This window comes from Rhinolophus ferrumequinum, chromosome 25 (genome assembly GCF_004115265.2).
Source record: "Rhinolophus ferrumequinum isolate MPI-CBG mRhiFer1 chromosome 25, mRhiFer1_v1.p, whole genome shotgun sequence".
In the NCBI taxonomy this organism is placed as follows: Eukaryota; Metazoa; Chordata; class Mammalia; order Chiroptera; family Rhinolophidae; genus Rhinolophus; species Rhinolophus ferrumequinum.
Genome location: NC_046308.1, coordinates 10,269,236 through 10,281,640, shown reverse-complemented (window position 1 = coordinate 10,281,640; position 12,405 = coordinate 10,269,236). Strand labels below are relative to the sequence as shown.

Here is a 12,405-nt window from a genome sequence, read left to right as displayed (position 1 = left end):
GTGGATTTTTTCACTTAAAGACGCTTTTTTTTTTTTTTTTTTTTTTTGGTTACTGTTGCTTTCTTCCCCATCATTACTTATTCATCTGTGTCTTAAAGATCCTAAACTTGTCATTTTCTATTTTTTCTCTTCATTTAAATATTGTGGACAGCAAGTAGACTGAAAAATGATGACTATGATTAATATTCAGACTTAATAAGTCTTATGTAAAGACATTTTTATTCCAAGGAAGGAGGGTGTGTTGTTGTGGTAGCATATGGAGTCACTTTGACACAGTTTCAAATGTCAGGTAACTGAATGGGGGTAAATGGCACGTTCTGGCCATAACGACCATGGATGGGAGTCACACCTATGGTGTCCTAGTCCACTATGTCCAGAGAAGGAAGGAAAATATCCCACAACCGTGTCATGTCTGCCGTGGGAGGTTTCTTGAATTGAAAGGCTGACTTGGTGTATCTGTGAAATTGAGTGAGACGTGTTATGCATGATGTTATGTGCAGCACCTTCCATTTGATGTTCTCCTTTTGCCTGGGACACCTATGTTAGAGGACAAAACCATACCAGGATCCAGGAATGGCAAACACACAGCTAGCTGTTCCACCACTCTCATACCTCTGCCTGTGGCAGACATTACCAATCGATCGTAGCACTTTTTTTTATAAAAACCATACATACAACCACTACCAATTGATTGCAGAGTAGACATGAAAGATACAAACGATTTCTTGCCTCTACTAGGTAAAGAGGGATACACTTAGAAAAGCATTGGAATGTCACCCCTACCGTATTCTTTTCCAGAAAACTCTTCAGTGCTTCCAAATCCCATTTGCCCAAAGATTTGTAAGAGAAGAGGGAGAAAGCTTTGCTTTCTACACAGCAATTTGGTTTGATAACTTGTCTCTGAGTCTCTGAGTGTACAGAAACCATCAGATTGAATGAATTCACCTTCTTTCTATCCTTTTTGTCTGGGTACAGTTAATTTTATTGATAATGCATGACAAGGCAGAGCTCCCTAAGCCCCTCCCCTGCTTCAGGGGGTCTGGGATGGAAACTGGAGGTCAGGACATTCTCAGTGTGTTGAGGACTCAATCTGGGGCAAGGACTCCCCAGTGGCTGAGGGCCTCTCTTCCTCTCGCTGGGGCTGGTGATCCAGGGGGCTCTTACTCCTTGGAGGCCATGTGAACCATGAGTTCCACCACCCTGTTGCTGGAGCCAAATTCATTGTCATTCCAGGAAATGAGCTTGACAAAGTGGTCATTGAGGGCAATGCGAGCCCCAGCATCGAAGGTGGAAGACTGGGTATCACTATTAAAGTCGCAGGAAACAACCTGGTCCTCAGTATAGCCCAGGATGCCCTTGAGGGGACCCTCCGATGCCTGCTTCACCACTTTCTTGATGTCATCATATTTGGCAGCTTTCTCCAGGTGGCACATCAGATCTACAACCGACGCATTGGAGACAGGGACGCGGAAGGCCATGCCAGTGAGCTTCCCATTCAGCTCAGGGATGACCTTGTCCACAGCCTTGGCAGTGCCAGTACAAGCAGAGATGATCTTCTGGACAGCCCCTCGGTCATCACACCACAGCTTCCCAGAGGGGCCATCCACGGTCTTCTGGGTGGCAGTGATGGCATGGACTGGTCATGAGTCCCTCCATGATGCCAAAGTTGTCATGAATGACCTTGGCCAGGGGGTCAAGCAGTTGGTGGTGCAGGAGGCATTGCTGACAATCTCGAGGGACATGTCATACGTCCCACGGTCCACACCCATCACAAACATGGGGCATCCACAGAAGGGGCAGAGATGATCACCCTCTCGACTCCACCTTTCAGGTGAGCCCCTGCCTTCTCCAAGGTGGTGAAGACACCAGTGGGCTCCATACCATACTCAACACCAGCATCACCCCATTTGATGCTGGCAGGATCTCGCTCCTGGAAGATGCTAATGGCCTTTCCATGGATGACAAGCTTCCTGTTCTCAGCCTTGACTGTGCCTCTGAACTTGCCATGCATGGAATCATGCTGAACATGTAGACCATGTATTTGAAGTCAATGAAGGCATCATTGATGGCAACAATATCCACTTTGCCAGAGTTAGTGACCCGGTAACTAGGCGCCCAATATGGCCATTCACTCTGACCTTCACCATCGTGTCTCAGGGTTGCAGCTGGCACTGCCCTGGAAGACGAGGCTGTCTGTCAAGTGGGAGGAGCAGGGAGCCACCTTCTTTCTTAATAGAACCCAAGTTCATAGCGTTTAAGCAAGGTACCGATTTATTTTTATTTGCAATTTTTCTCTAAAATTCCCCGCCTCCACAAACCCTACAACTACTGTTATTCCTTGAATTCCATGTGTTATTATTACTACAGGGATTTTGGTGTTTTTTTTTTTTAATAAGTCCCTGATGCTACTTTATTCATGAGGACTCAGTCTGAGGTGGAGCTTTAGAAACAATCTAGAACCAAAATTAATTCTACCATTTTATAATTTGCCCAGTTAGATGCAAAAAAAAAAAAAAAAAGTATATGATTTTCAAGTACTTTCTACACTTGAGACTAAAAACAGCAGTTTTTTATTTTCTTTAAGCAAATGCAGTGCTCTGGGTACTTACTGTAAGAGGATTTTAGTCATTGGAGACATTTAAAAAAAGATCTCAAGCGAGAATCTTTCTTCACTTTTTTTTTTTTTCCAAAAGGATATTTGCTTTGGAAAATGCTACATTTAGAAAAATTGTGCCTTGGATGACAACTGGCCCACAAGTTTTACTTGTTTTTGAGGGGGGAGAGTGGGGCCTTGGAGAAGGTTGGAGGCTGTGTGAAGGCCGTTCTATTCACCCACCAGGCAAGCAGGATTTTGGAGTTCATTTTCATTCATTCATTTTCATTCATTTGTTTATTGAAATACATATTGAGAGTCTGCCATGTACAGAGCATTGTGTTAGATGGGGGTGTATCCATGAACAAAGCACTTTCTTTGACCGCCCACCCACCTTCACCGAGTATGACAGAGAATGACTCCCTAATGTGCTAACGCGGTAGTTCTCCTTGTGGGGCTGTTGCCTCCCAGGGAATGTTGAGCAACGTCTGGAGACATTTGGGGTGGTCACAACTGAGGGACAGTGCTGCTGGCATTTACTTAGTGGAGGGCAGGGGTGCTGCTACATACCCCACGATGGATTGGACAGCCCCCACCATAAAGAATTACCTGGCCCCAAACGTTAGCAGCATGGAGGTTGAGAAACCCTGGGCTAAGGCATCTAAGGTGTGTAATGAATTATCTTCTGGTTGATGGTTCTAGTTACGCTCCATCCCCAGGAGAACTGAGAAAATAGTCGCCCGACTCATTTTCTCTCAGACTGTCTTCTCTCATGGAACCTTGATGGAGAAAGGTTGGTACCATTGCCTTAGAGTATGGCCCATGGCTGAGTGACATCAGCGTCACATGGGAGCTTGTGAGAAATGCTGAGTCTCAGGCCCCGGCCCGGACCTGCTGAATCAGAACCTGAGTGTGAACATGACCTCTAGGCGATTCGTGTGCACATTACAGTTTGAGAAGCAGTGTTCTAATCAGACATGAAGCAGAAGCTTTAAGTGACAACTTTGATAAGTGCTACTTCTATGGACTGAATTGTGTGGCTCCCTCAAATCCATATATTGAAATCTTAACCCCCGATGTGATGGTATGAGGAGACGGGGCCTTTGGGAGGCGATTAGGTCATGAGGGTGGAGCCTCATGAATGGGATCAGTGTCCTTATAAAAGGGACCCCAGAGAGCTCCATGTGAGGACACAGAGAGAGGACGGCCGTCTAAGAACCAGGGCTCCCCCCAGATACTAAATCTGCTAGTGCCTTGACCTTGGATTTCCCAGACTCCAGAATTAAAAATACACACACACACACACACACACACACACACACACACACACACACACATTACGTAAACCACTCAGTCTATGGCGTTTTTGTGATAGCAGCCCGAGCAGCCTAAGATAGCTTGTGGGGACAGAGCCAGGAGAGCGGTTTCCAGGCTCTCGACCTCACGTGGAAAGGTGCTGGCTCGGGTAGTGATGGCCATCAGCTGTAACCAGTTAGCCATTAGCCACTAATATAACTACCATCGCTGAGCTAGCAAGCGCGGATTGCGGCTAGCAAGTGTGGTTGGCAGAGAAGCGGACGGCAGATTGCGGATCGTGTGGATCCTGCTTCCTGTGTCTCCAACCCAGCCGTACCCAGATAGTGGTATGTATCTCCATACTCATATAGTGGTATGACTGCCCTATCTATGGCTCTGTTGTTGTTCCTTTTTGGCCTCACCATATCCTGCGTTCTTGTGCGGGGAGTGAGACCAGAGACCCTGCATGATATAGCTACAGAGGGAAGACCTTCCACAAAACATCAGCCTGTAAATTGAGGGCTGGACAAGGAGCAGGAATCAGCCAGGACAAGAGGGTTCCTGGCAGGGGGAACAGCATGAGCAAAGGCTCAGAGGCAGGAGGGAACTGGTCAGTTGGAGGACCTGAAAGAAGATGCTTTGTGTCTAGAGCCCAGGGAGCCCAGAAGGGTAAATGGAGCTGGGATGGGTGAGCTGAGCAGAGCACGTGACACTTTTTTCTAGGAGCAAGTAGGGGTGGCCCATTGGGCTTGACTCCAGGCCCTTGTCTGGTGTGACACAGGTAGGGTTGTCATTTGTGGCCACGGGACCAGGTGAAGCCGACTTCTCAGCCCTTTAACATAGTGTTCTAAGCAGCTGAGCCAACTGGTCAGACCAGGTTCGGAGTCCCACGAACGATAATTGTCCCAGGTGACCCACATCTGCCATGAGACGGAGCAAGAACAATGATGCCGGGAAAAAAGGCTGCCCCTTACCCCTCTGACTTAAGGCTGCAGAGCCATTATGTTGATACATTTTTGTTCAGATTTTGTGGTTTATGACACATTCTGGCAACGTCTAGATGCAATTTCAATGAGCCAGAATGTAGTACTGTAAACCTAAAACTGGATATCCCTTAAAGCCGTTAGACTCTGGCAAGAGACCTCCCAATTACGGGAACAGTTTCCAACTTCACTGTTCTCGTCCTCGAAGCACTGAAAGCAAAATCCATTTTTAATGAGGAAGTACTAAACACTTTGCATTCTATTAATGTCCCCCTCCGGGCAGCTAAGCTCCAGGACCCTTTACACACGAGAAATGACCCTAACTGATTGCCAGGGCAAGGGGTATCCCAGGGGTTTTGCTGCCAGTGCGAAGATGGCGACTGAATGAACGGCCATTAAGTCGTTCTGTTCTCCTTCTCGTTGATTCTGATCAGCGCGGGGCTCGTCTGTCAGGCTGCGTGGGAAACCAGAATCAAGAGAAGTCATTTTATCGCATAGACAGCATACACTTGGCTGCCTGACTCTTCATCCTTAGCATATTACTAATCTTACAAACCATCCATTATCCACTCGGTAACTTGGCCAACATCAGCGCCGAATGATGAGATCCAAGTCAGAAGAAGTGGGAGAAAGAGAGAAAGTACACAGATGAGCCAGACGGTTTTCCAACCTGTATGAACATGTTGTATTTACCAGGCCGGGTACGAAAGCCAAACTCTGTTCCCATTGTTTGTCTTCTGCTCTGGGCCTGGGTTATGTTTGGTGCAAACAGGTCAGCACTCCCCTCACTTCCATCTGATGATTGGCGTATTGTTTAGAGACGATGAGGGATGAGCTTGTGCTGTGGAGGAAGTTGGCAAGAAAGTTGAATTCTATAAAAAGCAACGCGCGGTCAGGATACGGTTTCCTATTCTGAGTCAAGGCAGAGAAGAGAGTCAGAAATTCCACCCCAGAGGGTCAGGACGGGCTCCAGGACCCTCTTGAATCACATCTGAAACATGTTCCCCCTGCTCCCGCCTCCTCCCTGTTCTTACAACTGGCCAACCGGGATTACACAATGCGCACTAACTTTATTCCACATGTGGCTGTTTCTTGTTAGCAGCCCATACCTTATTTTTTCCTGTGCCATGTCATCTCTCCCGATTCAGGTGAGTAATTTCATTTCTTAACAGGGGGATTCTGTCCACACTTTTGGCTGGACTACAAAAAAAAAAAAAAAGTGTACTCAAACTTTTTCTGAAGGTGAGTCTTTTAACCTTGGAATCTTTCTTTTTCTGTCTGGACTCTTGCTTCCCCATTTTGAAGAGCACCGCTCAATAGGAACCGAAGGAAAGGGAACATTTGAGTCAATCAGTGGAATGGTTTCGGTCACCCGACACCCAACAACTGTTTCTAGAGGGTTTCGTTTTCTCTCCCACCGGACTGGTGCGTTTTCATTTCTAAACTGAATTCACCAGATTCTCGGGTGCTGCATAAACCCAGCTTTCCTGTCTTCCCGGTGGGTGATACAGGATTCAAATCGCAGCACGTGGCCTCAGCTTCTCCAACGCAGTATTTAATGGTTCTCAAGAACAATGTAAAGCTTGAATTCAGTTTTCTTGAGGCCCCGGGACTATGGATCCAGGTGTTGGCATTTTCTGGTCTTTCAAAACCTTAGAATGTTTCTCGGAAAACCCCCGAGTCATGAGCAGGAGCGGATTTCCCCACTGTTACCTTTCTCCATCACTTTTAGTTTTCTGGCCATGTATCAGAAACAGCAAACCTGCACCCCCAAATCCCTGTATAGGGTGAAACACGGGAGTGGCACACATGTGATTCAACCACATCTGGAGAAAAACTGCCGTGCAATTCCCCTTTGGTCTCTGCAACTCCAGGGTCCCCTGAGCCAAAGGGAAATAGGACTCCTTCCCCGGCCTCCAGTTTCCCTCCGCCTCCTGCCCTGTTTTGCTTAGAACAAGCCTGAGCACGCCATGCCACTTCACCAGGCCTCGCCAAAATCCACGAATGGCACAGAGCTCACATTAAACAGATGGAATGCAACATACATGTAAAGAAATAAGAGCTCTGCCAGGAAAGTTGGCAGCAGCCCTGGAATGCTTTAAACAGTGTGTGTGTGGGTAGGAAGAGTGAGCCCAGTCGGCTAGGCTGCCTCATTCTCAAGAGCTGTTTCTTTTACAGCCATGACCTGTTTTGCCAGTCAAAATAAATACGGTGTTAAATGCCCCCTTTTACTGGCTCCTGATACCTTGGCAATGCAGTTTGAAATATGACCTGCTCTCATTGGAAAAATGTCCTTTTAACTGAGTGGAAAGGATGTGCCCCTTCGAGGCAGTAAGTAGGAGGGTCATGGATGGTGGAGCCTCCTGCACACAGACGCACTCAGGAAGTAGGAGCGGGACCGGCCATGGAGTCACGATTGCTTGGTTAGAAGTCACTGCGTTTGGAAGGTTCGTTGCACACACAGAGACATCCTTGGGAGCTGGGGGCCGACACTTTCAAGGCTTTCTATCATCTTTGGCATCAGCAAGGAACAATAATGCGGCAGCCCAGAGGGCCTGGCTATTTCACAAGGCACCTCAAGAGAGCCAGGCCTTTCCTTCAGAAGGAAAAAACAGTGCAACCAGGCACGCCACCGGTTGAATCCCCTTGGGCTACTTAGCTCTGTGGGTTCCCCACGGCCACAGGCCACTCCACAACCATATCAGCGTCTTGGCACATGTGTGAGAAGCTAGATGGATTTGCCCAAAAGAGTCATAGCAGCCATTCTTCAAGCATTTTCTTCATACCTAGCCCATCACACATATCTTCTGAATCATCTTATTGTCTCATGAGGTAGGCATCTTACTACTCCTATTTTACATATAAAAAAACTGAAGTCCATAAGGGTTGAGTCACTTGTCCACGATTGCACAGCTATTCAAAGGGAAGCTGGAATTGAGCCCAAGTCTGTCTGTTCTTCATGATCAGGTTGAATGAGCCCTTTGCTGGCTTCTACCGAAACGATTTACAGCAGGAAACCTGCAGAATCATCTTCTTCATCCTCAGAACTGCCCAGGGGAGGCAAGTTGTCACATTCTCCATTGAAGTTGCCATGGCTGTAACCAATTGTCACCAACTGGGGGGGGCTTAAAGCAGCAGACATTTATTCTCACATAGGTCTGGATGCCTGAGGTCAGAAATCAAGGGCTGTGCACCCCTCTGGAGGATCCTTCCTTGTCTCTCCCGGCTTTTGGTGGCTGCCAGCATCCTTGGCTTGTGGCTTCATCACTCTGGTTTCTGCCTCTGTCTTCACATGGTCTTCCCCTGGGCAGGTCTCCTTCTCCTTCTCCTTCTCCTTCTCCTTCTCCTTCTGTCCCCTCCCCTCCCCTCCCCTACACCCCTTCCTTCTCATCTCCCCTCCCCTCTGCCTCTCTTCCTCTCCTCTCCTCTCCTAGGGACACTTGTACTGGACTTAGGCCGCTCAAATCCAGGATGATCTCATCCCAAGATCCTTTACTTAATTACACCTGCAGAGGTCCTTTTCTCAACAAAGGTCACATCCTACCACCTAGAGAGATGATTAGGCAGTTTCCCCAATAAGGGTCTTGTCAATTTTGCAGGCCTGCAGGGTTTATTATAAAATTTTAAAAGTTTTTGCCGTCTCCTATCCTCTTTTTGCAGCAATGAGTATAATAAGAACACCAACATTTAAGGAACTCTCACCAAGTTCTGCCATTTGGTCCTGTCATTTAGTCCTCACAGGTTCTCTGCGATATAGACACTGCTCTTTCCTCGGTAGGAAAAGAAAACATGAGAGGTTAAGAGCCTCGTCCAAGATCTCATAGCCAGGAACTGGTAAGGAGATGGGAACTCCCATGTAACTGACTCTGGAGCCCAAGATCTTAGGATGCAAAACTGGCTTTTTCCTGGAAATTTAGGAATTGGTTGGGCGGCCATGGTTTGGAAGGAAGTGGAGATATGGGGCGATGGGACAATTTGTGCCATGGTTAGCCAAGACTTAGTCTTGGGTGGAACATCCAGAAAGGTTGAAAAACAGGCATTTTGATTGGGCAGGCAATCGACAAGTTGGTTTATCTACGAGATTGAGGACCCCATGCTCTCTCACACGTCGCTGAAATTCCAGCAGAGAAACAGGAAGTTGGAGGCAAATAAAGAATACCCATTTTTATTGTCTTTTGGATTTCGGTTAATTGACATCTGCCAATGGTTATGTCCTTATTGCAGGGAATAATTTCACTTTTGTTGTGCAGTCATCTGACCCAGGAGACCGGGTAGATGCAAAGTGTAACCATGTCACTTGCCTGATTAAAATCCTCCTGTGGACGGAACAGAGGGAAATTGGAAAATGGAAGGCAAAATCAGAGCTGTAAGGATAGCTGCAAATGGCAAGTGACTTCTTTTCCTGTTGTCTGGTGACCACATCTAGCAATTTGGGCTCCGAGGTGATCAAGATGCAATTTCTTGTTAATCCGAGCTGCTGATGGCTAAGTCTTTTGCAGGTGTTGTCTCATTTGGGCTTCTCAACAAGCCTGTGAAGCCAGATCAATAATGAGCTGATCTGATGCTCAGGGAGGTTAAGTCACTTGCCCGAATATGCCAACCGGCAAGGGCTAACTAACGTCGCTCCAGGCTGCCTGAGGCCACAGTCTAAGATCTTAGCTGCCGCAATCCTCCCTGTCCAAACCCATGCACTAAGAGTCCCCACTGTCTCCGTGAAAGGAAATATAGACAAGGGAAAGAGGAAATTCACTCGTTCATTTGTTCACACATTCTTTCATCCATCCACGCATGTGTGTCTGTGTCTGTACCAGGTGCCAGGAAAGCCAACAAGAAAATCCCTTCCCTCCTACGTGTGCACCTGGGTCTGTGTGTGCCAGGCACCTTGTAACCGGAAGTCATAGTCTCAGCCTTGAAAAGATGGAGAAGACGGGAAAGTATATCAACTAATCTAGGACTGCGTGATAAATACTATTACAGAGAGATCAAGAGAGAAGAGGGAATCAGGGAAGGCTTCCTGGAGGAGAATTCCCTTGAGTTGAGATTTGAAGGTGGAGGAGGGAGGTGTCAGCCAGAGAAGGAAGGGCTGGCCTGCATGTTAGGCGGTGGGTTCTGTAGGCATATACTAATATGGCTATGCCAGGTAAATATTTGATTGCCTCCATATTGATTGGTGAATAGCCAGGGCCTGGAACCCACCAAGTGCCCCTCTCCTCACCCTCTCTCACCTGGGATTTCATCTATTTTCCCATAATGCAGGAATTAAAGGGTTAACACCTTACCAGCAGGAAGCTCCAGGGCTGGGCTCCGTTCCAGCTCTTCAGTCCTTTCCAGTTGGTGCTGATGCTATACTGGTTGTTACGCATTTGATTTTTTTCACTCCTTGGCCAGGGGGCAGTTGAGGAAGAAGGCACGGAGGTATGGGACATGCTGGCAGCCAGCAGGGCTGGAAAATAGGGAGCCACAGAAATGCTGGAGGTGAGACTAGAAAACCGAGAACGGGCCTCTGGGCAAGGACCTTGTGTGACACGTGACAAAGGGTAATGTGGAGCCATTCGGGGGTTTTTAGGCATGCTGTGTTTTATTGACGTGTAATTACACGTCAATAAAATGCATTTTTCTAAAGCCTGCAGTTTGATGAGTTTTGACAAATGTTTAACCCCATGTGACCATTACCCCTACTTCAATATAGAACATTTCTGTTCCTACAGAAATCTCCCTCTGTTCCATCCACAGGAGGCTTTTTAAGCAGGGGAGTTACATGGTTCCACTTGGCCGTTTTCAAGCTTCCGTTTGGAAAACGCTTTTGCTTATTTCTTGTGCCCCTCTTGTGTGCTGCGCGCTGTGCTACCTGTAGAGACGAGGGGCGAGATACATTCTGGAGGGAAGGTATCATTTGGGGATAGCAAAAGCTTCGTGAGCATGCGACCTCTAAAAACATTTGAACAAGGGGATCCATATTTTTATTTTGCCCTGGGACCCACAAAACAATGTAGCTGGGCCTGATGGTATAAGGTAAGTAACAGGGAGTCGAGAGAGAGAGGTCTTACAGGGAAGACCCTCTCAGCAGCAGTGGGGAAAGAAGCTAGACACGGAAAGAGTGAGTCACAAGAAGGATTCGGTCCCCCAAAGTTCCCTTTCTAGGGAGAAGCACAGAGTGGTGGAGACATTTCATCTCTGCCACTCTTCCTATAACTCTACCCACAGCACCAGTAAATGTATATGAGCTCAATTAATTACAATGACTAACACATTTGACAAGCCAAATATTAGCTTGCGAGACCTGAGCACACTTACAAGTATTAAGTACAGATACAAGCAATTAACAATAAGCTCACTGGCATTATTATCTTCTAATTCACCGTTAAAAGAAAATCACACCTTAATCCAGAGCAAAATGAAAACAAAAGGAAAGCGAGACCTCTGCCAGCTCTAGAAATGTAGGTGATAGAACGAAGAGCGCTATGGTTTTGTGGATTTCAATTTGCACTAATGATGAATTAAATCAGCCTTCCTTTGCTGACGTCAAAGCCAAAAGCAGTGCCTGGGTCCCTGTTTCTCCCTGCTGAGGCCAGATGTCCGATGGGAAGCGTTTGGCAGAGGGCTTATAGAGGAGGGAGACTGACGTTGGCATTCCCCTGGAAAAATCCATCTCTATCAGCCTCAGAAACGACCTTTTGTCTCATCTCTGGAATTTGGAGCAAAGAGAAGGTGAGTTGAAAGGAATCCAGTTGTCTCTTGGCGATTGGTTCTTCTTCCTTGAAAGGCATTCTGGAGTTGAGCACTTCAATCGAAAACCCCCAAACAAATACCTGGGCTGCGATGATATCGCCAGTAAATATTTCCAAAGCCAGGGACTGTAGAAACAAACATTTTTCCGGGTTGGTGTTGCTTTTCCTACACTACGAGAAAGAAACTTGTGGAATTAATTACAAAGCGTGGCACTAACATCTCTATTTTGGTCCACATGATGTGGCTATGCTGCTTTGGGCTTCCCAGTTCTCTGGAAGGTGCAGAAGCCCCAGTCTCCGTCGTGTTAAATCCTCGTGACCTTTGGTTGCCCTGTAACTCACTGCAAATCACATGGAACCCATGATAGTTTTCCTCTCGCTCACTGTCCTTTTAGGCCCTGATCAGCCCCTGCAGGGGAACACACCAGGTCCGCCTTGGTAATGGTCATGCCCACCGTTATTTTGTTCTAACTACATGTGGGCTCTGTGATAAGAGCTTTGCTGAATGATCTTATTGTATCCTCCCAACAGGAAATGGTGTTGGCTCTGCCTTCAGAATGTATTCGGAACCCAGCCATTTCTTACCACCTCCGTGCTACCACCCTGGTCCAAGCCCCCATCTTCTGTCACCTGGATTACTGCATATGCTCCTAATTGGCCTCCCTGCCGCTGTCCTCGTCTGTCTGTGGTCTGTTTTCAACACAGCAGATCGAATGATGCTTTTGAAATACAAGTCAGCTCAGGTCAAAAACCCACGAGGGCTCCTTATCCCTCCAGAGTAAAATCCAAAGTCCTCACCCGGACC

General features: G+C 47.2%; 1 pseudogene; it reads right to left on the bottom strand.

The window, feature by feature from the left end:
• Positions 1-1,160: 1,160 nt before the first annotated feature.
• Positions 1,161-2,147, bottom strand: LOC117017686 (glyceraldehyde-3-phosphate dehydrogenase-like; annotated as a pseudogene).
• Between the last annotated feature and the right edge of the window lie 10,258 nt (positions 2,148-12,405).